Raw genomic sequence first — 16986 nt, 5'->3', positions numbered from 1 at the left:
TTCATTTCTTTTAAATACTAGATGTAGGTATTTTACAAAAGGACACCCCACAACTACCATTTCATCTCTTAATTTTCTTCTTTTCCACATTAAGGAAACTTTCATGTATTTGTTCAAATTTTTTATTTTCTGTCAATAAACATCACTATTTTAACATGTTTATTTTTATTATCCTTCCTTTATGCAGATTACTTAATTATATTTTATAATGGGCAAACTTTTACTATATTTCTCAAACTTTCTTTTCTTTTTTTAATTTTATTTTATTATGTTATGTTAATCACCATACATTACATCATTAGTTTTTGATGTAGTGTTCCATGATTCGTTTGCGTATAACACCCAGTGCTCCATTTAATATGTGCCCTCTTTAATACCCATCACCAGGCTAACCCATCCCCCCACCCCCTCCCCTCTAGAACCCTCAGTTTGTTTCTCAGAGTCCACAGTCTGTCATGGCTCGTCTCCCCCTCCGATTGCCCCCCCCCCGCTTCATTTTTCCCTTCCTACTATTTTTTTTTAACATATAATGTATTATTTGTTTCAGAGGTACAGGTCTGTGATTCAACAGTCTTACACAATTCACAGCACTCACCATAGCACATACCCTCCCTAATGTCTATCACCCAGCCACCCCATCCCTCCCACCCCCACCACTCCAGCTTTATTTCTTTTCTTGCTAAAAGATTATAAAGCAGTTACAAGTATTTCTAGACAGAGGAGTCCACAGGGATTATCAACTTGTATTTGAAGTTTCTTGTAGAGAGCATATAGTTGGGTCATATTTTGTTTTGTTTTGTTTTTAATTCACTCTGCCAATTTCTGACATTTAATTGGTATATTTAGAACATTTACAATTAATGTAATTATTGATTTGTTAAGGCTTAAGTCTGCCATTTTATTTTTTGTTTTCTGATTTTTCCTCTATTTTTTTTTATTCCTCTGTTTTGTTTTTACTGCCCTTCTGTGGGCTATTTGAACATTTTTTAATATTTCATTTTGATTTAACTATAGTGTCTTTGAGTGTATTCCTTCATACACTTTTTAGTGGTTGTGCTGGGTATTATATTATATATACATAACAACACAGTCTACTGTTATCAACATTTAATGGTTTCAAATGAATTAACTCCCTTTGATTTCACTTGTCCTTTCTTATTTATAATGTAATTGTCTTGAATAGTTCCTCCTCATTAAGAACCGTATCAGACAATGTTATAATTTTTACTTCAACCATCAAACATAATCTAGAAAACTCAAGAGAAGAAGGAAAGTCTATTGTATTTACTCTTTTTGTTCTTTCCATTGTTCGTTCTTCCTTCCTCATTTTTCAAGATTCCTTCTTTAGCCATTGTTTTGGGGGAGGTCTCCTGGCAACAAATTTTGTTAGTTCTCCTTCATCTAAGAATGTCTTGATTTCCCCTTCATTTGAAGGATACTTTGACTAGATACAGATTTCTGGTTTGACAGTTCTTTTATTTCAGTACTTAAAAATGTGCCACTTCTTTCCTAATTTTCTGGTTTCTGATAAGAAAGCCATTACCATTCAAACTACTTTTTCTCTACTGATAAAGTGTAATTTCTCTCTTGCTATTTTTAATTTTTTCTTTGTATTTAGTTTTCAGAAGTTTGACAATGATGTGTCTTGTCATGGATTTATTTGGGTTTATTTGGTTTGAGGTTCAACAAGCTTCTTAAATCTGTAGGTTTATGTTATTTGCAATTTGGGGATGTTTTCAGCCATTATTATTTTTTTTATTTAGTAGTTCCCACTTTTTTTGGCACTTTTTTGAGTACTTTTTAGGACTCCAATGACATGAATGTTAGATCTTTGCTTAGATCCCCACAGGTCTTTGATACTCTGCTCAATTTTTTTTTTCTATCTCTTTTCTCTCTGTTATTCATACAAAGTTCTGCTGTTCTATTTTCAAGTTCATTGATTCTTTTTCTACCCCCTTCAGAGCTGTTGTGCCCATCCATAATTTTTTTTTTTTGGTTATTGCATTTTTTTCAGTTCTAAAATTCTCATTTGTTTCTTCTTTATATCTTCTATTCCTTGGCTGAGACTTTTAAATTTTCATTCCTTTCAAACATTTCTGTAACTGCTCATTGAAGCATTCTTATAACTGGGGCTTTAAAATCCTTGTCAGATAATTGTAATATCTGCATCATTTCAATTTGGCATCTGTTGTCTTTTTTCATTCAAATTGAAATTTTCCTGGTTGTTGCTACAAGTAATTTTCTGTTGAGATCTGGACATCTTGATATATGAAATTCTGGATTTCATGTGAATCTTATCTACTATCAGGACTTCTCTGACAATGTTCCTGTCAAAGAAGTTGTATTCCACCTTATTAATACCTAATGAGATGAAAGTTTAGATTTCTTACCAGTCTTCCATTAATATTACCCTGTCTGAGAGGGGCAGGAGTGTCTCATTACTATTCTCTGAATGGCCTCTACAGTTACCAAAATGGCTGGTCTCTTTACTCCTGGATTGTAATGAAAGACCTCAGACACCACCCCAGCAGAAAGTATGAGTGATGGCTCATTACCACTGGTTGAGGGAGAAGTTCAAGTTACTCACCTGGACTTCACCGACACAATGGGGTTTAAGGCCTCATTATCACCTGGCTAGGAGGGTGAAAGTCTAGCTCTCCACTTGGACTTCTCTGACAATAACTCATGGAAGGTTTGAGCTAAGGTGGGAGTCTAGGTTCCCCATGAGGCCTTTGCTGGTGGAGGTGGGAGTGAAACTGAAATGTTTTCTATGATGCGTAGCTAAAGTAGAGCAGTTACTATCTAAGTTTCTGTCTTGCTATGCTGTCCTTTTTGTGGCTCTTTTGCTAGGAGAGTAGGCTTTCCTTGATTTTTTTTCTCACTCTTGTTAGCATTTCTGGATTGCCGACTTTTATGGCACCCAATCTGAAACCTGAACATTTGGGGGAGTAAGGGAAAAAGAAATCCACATAACTCACTGCTGTGTCATTGCTCAGGTTTCAAACTCCTTAGCCAGTCTACATACTTCTTTCCACCTTTCAGAATCTTCTTATTTCTGTTTTATGTAACGTCCAGGGTTTTAGCTGTTCTTTGTAGGAGGATTAGGTAAAAGAACATTTACTCCATCTTCCTGGAAATAGAAGTGCCTGTTAATATTTGTATAGACAGTCCTTTAATACCATATCAAGGTGATGACCAAAAAAGTAACTTCCTAGAACAGTAAGTTTATTTTGATCATTTTTTATACCACTGATAAGTAACCAGATGTTATGAAAGACAGCAGTACAGAATAATAAAATGCAAAGTTTTGAGATAGGTATCTTCATGTTTGAATCCTTGATCTGTGTTTTAAAAGTTGTATGGCATGCCTAAAATCATTTAACACTTTTAGAACTAATTTTCCACACCTACAAAATAGAAATAATAATAGCTGCCTAATATGGTGGTTGTAAAATTCATAAATGAGGTTCTGTTCTCATTCATAAATGAGAGCTATTGTGATCTTAGCATATGTGTTTCTCTTTTAAGGCATCCTTATATAAAATGATAAACCACTCCTTCCCAAAATGCTAACTGGTACTTTGCTGCTTTGGTATGATGAAGAGGAATGAAGTTTCTTTAAAAAGTATTTTCTTTTCCCTGGTGCATCATAGGATCAGGTTATAGAAGGTATCTGAATTGTTTAACAAGTAGGGGTTGCAACAGATGAGCACACTGTAAGCTCTGAGAACACATTTGAAAGTATCTTATATTTTGGCCCATGACTCACTCCTTGACATTAATTCCTCTCTATAAGGGATTAATGTACTCAAGAATCAATATGCTTTCAGACAGATCCTACATCAGTGAGTTTCTTTGCTGGTCAGTATTTTCATTATTAACAACTTATGTCAGCAATATTCCCTATTCGTCTAGCAGTATTTGAATTTATTCTCTCATTTTAGTCCTGACTGTTGAACATGACTCTAAAGGTCTTTTATAACTTGATTTACCAAGAAAGCAGATTAGAAATCTGTATGAAGACTCAGAGGCCTAAAAAGAGGAGCAATTAGAAAGAGTATACTGTTCAGTTCTACTTTCCAAATATAGGAGGTATTTCTGTATTTTTTAGGGTTTGCATTTAAAAATACTATATCCCCAAATACCCCAAGTTATTCCATCCACATTTTTTGGTATTTTTTCATCATGATGAACTTCTGTTATTATTTTCCCATTTGTATCTCGTTTCAATAAGTTTGGCCTTATAATTATAATCAATATTTAACTATTTTTGCACTAATCCTATTTTGTATTTTGTGACATTGTTTCCATATAATGCTTAAGAATGGTTCTAGCCTGGATCTGGGCTTCTAAATGCCGTTACCCACTTGGTTCTAGCCTGGATCTGGGCTTCTAAATGCTGTTACCCACTAAAAGGAATCAGGATTTCTTGAAGAAGTGGCTGACTCTAGGGCTAGGGTAAGGGAAGTATGAGATGAGTGTCAAATATATATTTGTTCCAGACAGTAAGGCAGGGCTGAACAAATTAGGGTGTCAGATAAAAATGACACTGGAGTCAGCTTGAAAATTTTCCCACAGGTCAAATCTGGAACAGTTATAGCTTGAAAATAAATAGTGATAATAATGGATTATAATCCATTAAATGGAAAAAAATCCATAAGTCTCTCCTGAGAGCATATAGATATGTATACATATATAATACACATGCATAAACATAAATGGGGAAAATGAGGAAGCTCTTTCTTACAGTAGCCTGCTACCTAATACATATAGAATAAATGATAGGTATTATCGGCTGACTTGTATACTTCCAAAATTCATGTGTTAAATCCATAAACCCAAGTACCCCAGAATGTGCCTGTTCTTTGAGATAGGACCTTTAAATAAAATAAGATAAATGAGATAATTAAAATGGTGTTGTTAAGGTGAGCCCTAATCCAATATGACTGGTGTCCTTATAGAAAGAGATTAGGACACAAATAATACATGCAGACGGACAACCATATGAGAACATGGCAAGAAGGTGCCATCTGCAAGCCAAGGAGAGAGATCTCAGAAAAAAACCAAACCTGCCTCCAGAATTGTAAAAAAATAAATTGTTTAAGCCACCAAATCTGCGGAATTTTGTTATGCCAGCCCTAGGAAACAAATACAATTGATTTTTTTTTATTATTATGTTATGTTAATCACCATACATTACATCATTAGTTTTTGATGCAGTGTTCCATGATTCATTGTCTGCGTATAACACCCACTGCTCCATGCAGTACGTGCCCTCCTTAATACCCATCACCAGGCTAACCCATCCCCCCACCCCCTCCCCACTAGAACCCTCAGTTTGTTTCTCAGAGTCCATCGTCTCTCATGGTTCATCTCCCCCTCCGATTTCCCCTGCTTCATTTTTCCCTTCCTACTATCTTCTTTTTTTTTTTAATTCTACAGTCATCATAGTAATAATCTGAGCAAAAATTATCATTGGATACATTGGATTAAAGTTTGATGGTAGACAATATTTACATGGTATTATTGTATGTCCTGCATATTACTTATTAGTTCCAAAGGAAAAAAAGAGTAACTTTACAGTGAAGAAACCTGGCAGATACCTCAAGCAAATGCTCAATGTTGATATCAGTAATAATGAGACAAAGTGACTTCAGGTACCTCCTGATGTGATTCACTGAGAAAGATACAGTTACTAGGTATTCAGTGCTCTTAACAAAAGCACATAACTTGAATTAAATCATGAGGAAACAATCAGATAAACCCAAATTAAGGAATATTATGAAAGCAACTAGCCTATATTCTCCAAAATAACGTCATAGAAGAAACACAAAGTCTGAAATATTTTTGCAGATTAAAGGATTAGTCTAGAGACTATAAATATTTTTTATGGATAATAGGCAAAATTGGAATTTGAACTATACATTAGATGACAGTATTATGTCAGTGCTAAAGTTCCTGAACTGTTTAATTTATTTGAGAGAAAGCTAGAGAAAGAGGTAAGGAGGGGCAAAGGGAGAGGAGAGAGAGAATCTCAAGCAGACTCCTCAGTGAGTACAGAGCCCCACACAGGGCTTGATCTCATGACTCTGAGATCATGACCTGAGCTGAAATCAAGAGTCAGATGCTTAACCAACTGAGCCACCCAGGAGTCCTAAGATTTTATTTTTAAGTAATTTCTATACCCAACATAGGGCTCAAACTCATGACCCCAAGATCAAGAATGACATGCTCTACCAACTGAGACAGCCAGGCGCCTCCTAAACTGATAATTATATAGTGATCATGTGAAAATTGTCTTTCCTAGGAGATACCTGTTGAAATATTTAGGGGTAAAGGAGTATAATGTCTGTAAATTGCATTCAATTGGTTAAACAATAAATATTTTGTATATATTATAATTTTGTATATATTTATTGTATATCTTATATATCACACACATACATATGTATGTATATATGTATGCATACATATACATATAAACATATAATAAATACTACTGATAAATATGTGTGTATATGCATCTATTTAAATATGACAAAATTTTAATAACTGGAGAATCTAGGTGAAAGATATCTGTAAGTTTCTTGCATTATTGTTACAACTTTTCTGTGCATTTTATTTTTCCAAATTATAAAGTTAAAATTCATGTTCCAGAGAAAGACATCTTGAGTCTAAGTGTTGGTTTTGTCACTTGTTGTATAATATTGGCAATTTATTTAAATTATTTAAACCTCAGGTTTCTAATCTATAAAATAAAATAAGACCATACTATTCCTGCAGTACTGTAAGGATTAAAGGAGACATTACCAATAAATCTCTCATCACCTGGAATTGAATAACCTCTCAAAAAGATTTGTTGTTATTAATGGCACCTTGGTATTAATCCATGATAAAACAGTAATCCATCAACATCAATCATATAAAATATAAATTGAGGTTTCTTAAATTTTTATAGCAATTATTATATATACATGCATCAAAGTGCTGTTTGCTGTTACCAGTTGATCAGCTTGAGCTATTACTGACGACAGGTAGATGGTATACTTAGGCATATCAAGTGAAGCTCTGTAACTCCTTAACATGATAATCCAGTCAATATCTGGGGTTCCCCAATCAAGTACTAGAGTTTTCTATTAACCACAAATAACTGTACATATTCAGCATTTCAAATAAGTATTTCCTCAAGTAGTTGACATAATATCAAACTAGAGAAAGAAGAAAAGAAAGTTAGTGTTTTGATGTTAGCTTATCACAGATTATTCTGTGATTTGCCATGCATTTTCTTAAAACCTTAATTATAACCCTCAGAGACTGCAGAACTAGTGTTGTTCTGCAAACAAGCATGATACTATGGACTGTATTAATGAAACCAGAATAGTAATTCACCAAATGATACAAATAGGAAGAATCCTTGCACTTTATATTAGTAAAGAAGCTGAATGTATTTACTTTTTCCTTTGATGATGAAGAAAATATTTCAGCAGGAAGCAATATGCACATTTGTATGTTGATGTATATAAAAGGTTCATTCTTAGAGAGTGGGACTCTCAGTAGAATGGTCTTGGGTGGGGATGCACAGATTGGCATCTCTGGTTTAGTCTCTTAACTGGAAAAATGTATAATTTACATGGAAAGATAGATCATATTAGTAACCACAAACAATAGCAGCATTTTGAGCTATTTTAAGGAAAGCAACTATGAAATTAACCTATACTAATATATAAATGACTGTTTCTAAATCATCTCCAAGAATAACATGTACGTTTCTCTCACTGGAAGTTAAATTTCTGGCATCAGAGACACATTGTCATAGCCATATTGTTATCCTTTGCAGCACTTAGTAGGATGGCTTCCTCATACCAGGAACTCAATACAGTTTGAATGAACAAAAAACACAACTGGAATTTTGGAATATATAAAGAACGGAGGTGAGAAGTTTACAAAAATAAGAAAATTTGTTTAGTGACAGAGGCTGACTGGGAAGACAAGTTCTGCCTAGGAGACTAACCAAGTTCAGCTCCTATAATTTTAACTTAATTTCATCATTTCATTCTTTTCTCTATTCATGAATGTTAACTTATATAATTTCAACAAAAAGTACTTTTACTTTGTCCATGTACTTCTGACTTAGGAAGGGTTCTTTTCACTCTCCAGTGATATTCCAAGTGCAGTTCACAAGAGAAGCCCTACACTACAAAACCAAATGGGAAAATTGTACTGATATAGTACTGAACATGTCATTAGTAACAGAAATATACTCCTGCTACTATAGCTGGCAATATGTGAATAATGTATTTATAAATGTAGCTTTAACATACTAAAATGAGTATTCTCTATATAAAAAATATGTCATACTCATTCCAAGAATGTTCTCAAATTTAACGGTGTTTGACACACATATTTTAGGTATTAGAATCCTTTTTCCAATTAAGACAAGTCACTTTGTATCTTTAAAATTTCCTTAAGTATCTTGATAAGAACCATACTAATTTATGACCCTCATTTCTGCATTTGAAGTCTACTTCATTATTTTATACATAGTAACTTTCAAATAAATGTAGATTATCTTATTTTTTGTGTGCAATTGATCTAGTTGTAATGGTTTTTAGTTTTCCATTTACACAATGTTTTAAAAGCTAAGCAGCTATTCTGTATTAATTCACATTGTCTTTGCATATATACATGCAAATGAGGAAATGATGTATGTGTGTACATGTATATATATATGAAGTGACAGATCAATTAATATTTATGAACATATTTGTAATGATTCAACACAATAGTCAATCCCAGAAAAAAACGGTGCTATTTTTTACTCACCATAAAAGGGACTTTTTTTTTATTCTCATATTAGAAACTGCATCACTAATTCCCATGGACGTTGTTTTATTAATTGTCTTGAAATATGTTAGTTTCAAATATCTGGCCATAAGCTTAAGTTTCTGCTATTGAGTGGCATACAACACTGTTAGAGTCATAAAATGAGAAGTCCTGATTTTTCACTGGGTTGATCAAAGTAGAGGAAAGCTTTGAATCACCGAAGTTCTATTTTTTGGGCTGCCAGAGTATCTTCCTTAGGAACCTTTGACAAAGTGTCTGCAGGGTACTTTAATTATATTGCAGCATTTTCATTCCCCTGACAATGATGTCTCAAAATGTGGTGAAGTATCATTTTCATTTTTATCCTCTGTTCAGATGCATTCTCCTATGGCAACTGGTGATTACCATTCAGGAAGTATTTCTATGCCACACAGTAAATCATGAACTACTAACCTGTTTTCTGTCTCATTTGTCTTCTTCCAACATCCATTATTATTCCATTTATTATAGTTGAAAATCAACGTACCTAATTGTTTCTCCTCTTGCCTCTGGCATTTAATAAACAATAGTGACACAGAGTGTTGCATTTGTAAAATGCAGCTTACTGCATCACAAACATGTCAAAAATAATATGTTCTTGAATTGATGGTGTGCCAGATATATGCCAAGCCTCTCCTGAATTCCCTTGGCCTTGAGAAGCCCTGGTCTTGGTCTGTATTGTTTCATGTCCTCCTAATACTATCAGCTGTTACAGGTTCCCTGTGGGCAAGAGGCACACTTTGTCAAAGTCTCCATCTCAGCCAACATTGTGGGAGCTGCAGCAATTCTAGTGCTCAGCAAATTCCGCCTTAGCTGACTTCCACTGAAGCTGTAGGATAGTGGGTTGGGTTGGGCTGGGTTGGTGCAGGTGGAGTGAGGGAGGGAAGGTAATACAACTCCTATATGCAGGAGAGTTAATTTTGACCAATGAGAATCAAGATACAGGGAGAAGGACTGTTCAAAGTTTCAGGTATCCCATAAGGACTTTCTAAAGACATATGTGTGAAAAAAAAAAAAAAGACATATGTGTGATCCAGCAACAGGTCTTTCTACTGTAGTCCCCCCTTACCCAGTTTGGTTTTCTGGGGGTTTCATTTACCTGGAGTCAACCATGGTCAGGATCAGAACCATCCTTTTGACAAGTCATCTGAAGGTCAATAGCAGCCTAAGGTATGTCAAAATACCTGTGTCCTTCCCCTCACTTCATCTCACCGTGAAGGCATTTTATCATCTCACATCATCACAAGAACGGTGATGACAGGGGCGCCTGGGTGGCTCAGTTGGTTAAGCGACTGCCTTCGGCTCAGGTCATGATCCTGGAGTCCCGGGATCAAGTCCCTCATCGGGCTCCCTGCTCAACAGGGAGTCTGCTTCTCCCTCTGACCCTCCCCCCTCTCATGTGCGCTCTCTCTCTCTCTCTCTCTCCCTTATTCTTGATCTCTCAAATAAATAAATAAAATCTTTAAAAAAAAGAACGGTGATGACAGTACAATAAGATATTTTGAGAGAGACCACATTCACATAACTTTTGTTACAGTATACTGTTCTATTTCATTATTAATTATTGTTGCTAATCTCTTACTGTGCCTAATTAATAAATTAAACTTTATCACAGGTATGTATGTATAAGAAAAAATATAGTATATATACATGTTTTGGGTCTATCCAGTTTCAGGCATCCACTGGGAGTCTTGGAATATATCCCCTATAGAACTGGAGTACAATACAAGTACTGGACTGGTACAATCCTGGCCAGCCCAGTAAGTAGTGTCTTGTATTTGTTTTCTCTCTTTTCTTGCCTCACTTACATTTATTTTCCACAAAGCATTGGCACATTAGCCTTCTCTCCCACTTTTATAGAAAATTCAAGCTAGTATGTATGTGAAATGTTTTAAAACAAGGAGCCCAAGTAGATAAAGTAAGGTTTCTAAAATCTCTGTACGTTTGTAAGATTATTGAGCACTCATACCACTTTCTGAAGATAATTTCCACTATCACACTTCATTAGATATATGACCCGGAGGTAGTGATTTTTATCTCTCATACAACTAATAAATGATAGTACAGGGATTTAAAGGAGCAGGACTTGACAGTCAATTAGATATAGATGTAGGGTCCAGAGGAGTAAAAATTTAAAGACAGCACTAAAATTTTCAGTCAAAGAGACAACAAATTACAGTTACACCAAAATCTTTGGTCAAAAAACGATTTCTAGAACTGGGATAAAGATAATAATTTTGAAGACTCTTTATAACCTGAAAGTCCCATTAATCTTCATCATATTTTCTAATTTTTCCTGTTCTTGGGCAATTAAAAAGATAAAAATATTGAGTTATGATTGTAAACTCCTCTCAATTAACCCAAATCTCTGTGTCCCTTTCTTGAAATTCAATGCTACCAATGGAAATCTTTGCTACCAATGGACATCATCTGTAATTTACTTATAAATTACACTATAAGAATTAAAAAAAAACTACCAACTTGTTTATTAATATAACCAGAAGAACAGAGAAAGATTAGCATCACCAGGGAAGTGACCAATTGGCACCATGTCCTCTGTAGGGTCTTCAAAGTGAACACCTGACTGTGAGCAAAACTCTTTGATCAATATCTATCCTCATAAGTGAGGAATCCAGTCTGCTCAGACTTCTAAAAAAATTAGTATCTGTAAGAATGCATGATAAGAAAGATAAATGCACCTCAAAGTTGGATAACATTGTTTTGAGTAATAATTAAGAGAAAGTAAAAGAAATCTTTTTGACTGGTCTCTAGATCTCTTAGTATCCTAAAATTGCTGCCTTACTGTTTAGAGATTCATCTGCGATTTTGGTAAGTACCCATCACAGATGATCAGTTTTATTTTGGACACAGCGAATTTGAGTTACCTATTATAATCTTTTTGTAAGCTAACATTTTTAACATACCACATAGATACTATTACCACCGGGAGACCAATGCTTACTGAGAATAATTGGCTCCAAATTATATAGACAGTAAGTGTTGATATAAGAATTTAAACTAAATTTAAACTCTCTCTCCTCTATACCACACGGAATCCTTACTTTTCTATAAAGCATCTAAACACATTAGCTGTTTAAATAATGAGTATAAGGGTCATCTAATTATGATGTGCAAGCCACTGAGTGTACTCTTTTAGTAATCTACAAAAATGGAATTATAACATAAGCAATCTTTCTAATTGCAGACTTGATATGAATGCATTGCTTAGTTATTGTTCTAATGAACAGTCCATGTGGCTTTATCCTGTATTTGTAAAAAAAAATATACTATGCATTTATTCTAATGCTACTATATAGCTGTGAAAACTACCTTGATTCAAATTCAGCCACCATTAAAAATGTTTGGTATGGAACTGTTTCCCTAGCAACAGTTACCCTGTGCATAGACAGTTCCTACCCATTCATTCAGCTCTTTTCCAATCTGACAATTGGCATAAATGTTCATGTATGCCAGTAAGGTTAAAAATTCAAATTAAACACAGAATGACAAGTTTGAAGTGAAAATATAATCAATTAAATCAAGTGTTTATACCAACACACTGACTAGGGCAATCGAATAGACAGTAAGACAAAGTTGGAAAAGCATACAAATATCACTTTAGGAAGTTGAAAATGACAAGCAAGGATTAATAAATGCTAGCCTCCAGATCACTGTGGGTCCACCATTGTAGAAAATACCAGCTAAATTAGGGGGACTTTCAAACTTTTCTGATTTTTCTGTTGACAAACTAATTCTAAAGAAAATGCAAATAAGAGCAGGTCAGGAGATAAAGGGATTTGGTTCATGTACACTTTAAAAATAGAAAACATCCTCTTTAATTTTCCTATTTAGCATATTTCTTAAACACAACTAAAATGAAAATTCGACTCCAAATCACTTTGACATTCACAATTTATCAATCCTCCTAAGGCATTAGGTTCCTAAAATGAAGCACAAAACATCTCCAAAAAAAGCAAAATAATAGTCATCAACAACTGAATTCTTATAAAATCATAGAATAAAAGAGGCAAAGTCAGTCTATAAGTAATTGTGAACAATCATAATTGAGATAACTTACTACCTTCAGACCAGCCTAAAAGGTATCATGCTAAGTGAAATAAGTCAAACAGAGAAAGACAAATACCACATGATTTCACTTATATGTGGAATCTAACAAACAAACAAAAACCAGAAACAGATTCATAAATACATGGAACAAACTAGTGGTTGCCAGATGGGAGAGGGGGGCAGTGAGCAAAATAGGTAAAGGGAGTTAAGAGGTAAAAAATTCCAGTTATAAAATAAAGAAGTCATGAGGATAAAAAGTGCAGCATGGCAAATATAGTTAATAATATTGTAATAATATTGTAATAATTGTAATAATATTAATAACATTGTAACAATAATATTGTAGTGTCAGGTGGTAACTATACTAATCATGGTGAGCATTTCATAATGTATATAATTGCTGAATCACTATGTTGTACACCTGAAACTAATACAATGCTGTATTTAAATACTTTAATTTAAAAAATAAACAAGTAAATAAATAAAAGAGGCAAAATCAGGTCTAGTTTACCATCTTCAGGAGGAAAACTCAGTGTGTCAATTGTGTTAGTGCAATTCAAAAGGGTACTAATGTGACCACCACCTCAGACCCATATATCTTCATCGGTTATTTATTCATCCGTTCATTTATTCATTCAACATGTATTTATTGAGGTCCTTCTATGTGCCACTGTGTACTAGATACTGGATCAAATGTGGTAAATAGATCTGGGAAGAGAGACGGCTTGGTGAAAGTAAAGACGGGTAGTCAGATGAGGCAGCTCACTGAAGCAGAGAAAAACTACACAGGAGTCAGACATCTGAGCTTCTCTTCCCATTATCATTGAAAGCCTGTGGGACATTGGGCAAAGACTAAATCTTTGTAGGACTCTCCTATTTACTTAGAAGTGATGATTAAGAGGTGCAAAAGGATATAAATTTTACATTATCATACAAAGTTGTGTGCATTGTAAAATAGTCCATACATGTTAAGTGTAACCATTCCACTGCAAACAACACTCCCTGGGGTACAGCCTCAAACAACCTAATCTTTTTCTTCCATTGCATGTTCCAACCTGTTCTTTCCAGCTAGTTCTTCTCTGCCTCTTGTTTGAAATCTAGAATTGGTCCCAATCTTTGCAGTACTCTCTCAGATCATAAATTTTTTAATAACATTTATTCAAAAATCTTCTCATTTCATTAATTTAAAAATGTCTAGTTTTCTATATAGGAAATTATTGGCATGTCATTCAAATTCTGTCATGGAAAGAGTGTATGATTAGATTCTGGTGTATTCCATACTGTCTTGTGTCTGTTCTCATTTTTCTTTTTTTTTTTTACCTCCACCAGACCACTATGTTGTGCCTACTGAGTTGTAATTGAGGAAGAGGGAGAGACAAGAACAAGAAAGGTCTTAATTAAGACAGTGCTGTTGGGTTCTGGCACTGGTGCTCCAAAATCATTCACTACTGGATCTTCCAGGTAATAGGGTCTTCAGGAAGCTACTCGTGTATGCAGATTTCTCAAGTGCAGATTTCTTCTCTAGCAGGCCACTTAGCTTCTCTTCTCTGCCTCTGGTTTTCAAGGTCTAGCCCACAAAGGAGCTCCCTGTTTGAGTACCGTAACCCCTCTAGTGTTCTCTTGTTTCACAGGACCCAAAACTGGTCCACAGAAAATCCCAGGCTTCCTGAGATTCTTATGTGCTACAACAAACTCTAGAAATGTGAGGCATTCCCAACATAGCTTTCTCTCATCAACCCACAGTCAGGCCAGCCTGCATCACTTCTGGCTAGGTAGGATATTCACATTCATTGTGTCCGTCTTTTAGACTGTGTCGAATTTTATAAAAACAATAGTAAGTAATGACCTGGACCACAAGCTGACTAAAGTCACAGTTACTGTAACAGGTCAAGAATAATGATTTCAGTTGGCCACTTATGTCAAGGACCACAGACAGATGTGAAAATATTTTTCCTAAAATACAATCTGTCATTTTCAAAGTAATGAGTGCCAGGTGTAATATTTTTAAATAAAGTACTACACTTTTACATTTTTAAGACAGCATTGTATAAGAAAGACAATGACCTCTCATTGCTTGCCTGACTCCCTGTTGCAGCAAGAATCAGAAGAGATGAGCTTTTTTTCAAACTAGTGCATGCTCACTGTCAGAAATAAATAAATAAATAAATAAATAAATAAATAAATAAATAAATAATAAAAAGCCTAATTTCCACTAGCAATTTTACTTGGCTTAACTAGTACACAAAAGCTGGAACAATAATGCCATTGAAATCCAATATTATACCACTAAAACTAAAGGCAGCCTTTTCTAATTGTAGGATAGATTCTATGTTGTCAACTCTTGTTTAATAAGATGAAGGCATCAAGGCAGATTTTTCCTTTATCTCAAATGTTAATCTTAGTTCAGCTAAACCAGAAAAACTAAAATGGATTTGATTCATGTAATAAAATCCACTGCCTTTATAGGACTTTCACAAGGTTTTTTAATATTAGTTTTTCTCAAAAATAAAAGTAGTTTGCTCTGTCTGGCACATATACCATAAACATAGTGCCATTTTTGACAAGAAAACCAGAATTTGGAAATTCATCATTGTATTTCAGGGTGCCATTTACAGAACAAAAGTAAGTATGTGAATAAAGCAAAAAGTTCTAAATCTTATATACAAACCAAAATAGATATATGGAATCTCATTACACAAGTACCACCCCAGAAAATGACAGTGTTTCAGGCTATCTCAAATTATCATAAGGTGTTTTCAAAAATTGTGTTCTGTCTTCTTCATAAAAAAAGGTATTTCATTTAACAAAAGGATGACAGTAAATGTATCCTAGATGCATTTCTTTTAAAGTTAACCTTTTACATAAGCCTACGTGTCTTAACATATGAGAAATTAATTAGCAGAAACTAGCCATGAAAACCTTAGTTGTCTTCTTTTTCCCCATTAGCATTTACACTTCACACTGAAATATTATTTGTTATATGAGACTTGATCTAGTGTAATCCTATCCCATGTTAAGTGACTAAACATAGATCTTCCAAATTTCCCTTGAAAGAGTACATTCTAACTGAACAATCTGTTTGTCAATAATAACTTGCATCCCAAATTACTCTGGGGTTGAATTATAGCTTAAACTATATCTTACAAAGAAGCCACTATTCTTCAACAAATGTTTATTGACCGGATTGTGTACTCTCAAAATTAATATAAATCTGGAGATCACTTTACCTCCAAAATCTGGCTGAAGTAGGAACATGCTTTTCACTTTTTTCCTCCAATTTTTATAAAATCATGATCACAAGACCTCTTATTGTAACAAGAAATTACAAAGACAAGAACCCTGATAGGTAATAAATGTTCCAATTCTGTCTGTGCAATTAATGAAATCGACATGACAAGGAGTGTGACCTCCTGTGGGATAATCAACTTCCCAGAAGATCAAGACCTAGGCAAGCTCAGCCAGGTTCATAATATCTCATCAGTTTATTTATCTGTGTTCACATCCATTATAACTGGAGAAAGGAGGAAGAAAAAGTCACAAACACATGCAGTAAAAGATTATCCAAATAATTTTAAATAAGTTACCCAAACAATCTTAGTAGAGTGGTTTCAATAAGAAAAACTCAATTTTTTTTCCAAATGAAGGTTATTCTTTTGTGATTCCTTAGAATCCTTGCTGGTCCTAGATCACAATTGTAATTTATATAGGGTTCTGAGGAATCACAAAAGGAGTAACTGCCCTCAAGATGCTCACAGTCTTAATGGAAGATACAGATGCATAAGAAGACAACTCCCAACTCCACTGGAAAGTGATGAATTCTATCAGAGTAATAAAATGTGCTGTGACATGTATGGAGAAGCTAGCCCTTCAAAGGCAACTGTTTTGCTATCAAGATGAAATTATACAACTGATTTTATAAAAATTACAGGTTATGTAATAAGAAGGTAACTTATAAAATATTTATTCTGAGCAAGTATCAAATTAACTAAACAACCTGGAACTCAAATAAAGCTTTTCATTATGGCAACAACCATTATTGGAAGCCTGTTTTCAAAT

Source organism: Callorhinus ursinus, unplaced genomic scaffold (assembly GCF_003265705.2).
Source record: "Callorhinus ursinus isolate GAN/ISIS: 27379988/994484 unplaced genomic scaffold, GSC_fseal_2.0 scaffold3, whole genome shotgun sequence".
In the NCBI taxonomy this organism is placed as follows: Eukaryota; Metazoa; Chordata; class Mammalia; order Carnivora; family Otariidae; genus Callorhinus; species Callorhinus ursinus.
The sequence above is the reverse complement of the archived record's forward strand: the minus strand, read 5'-3'. Positions refer to the sequence as shown.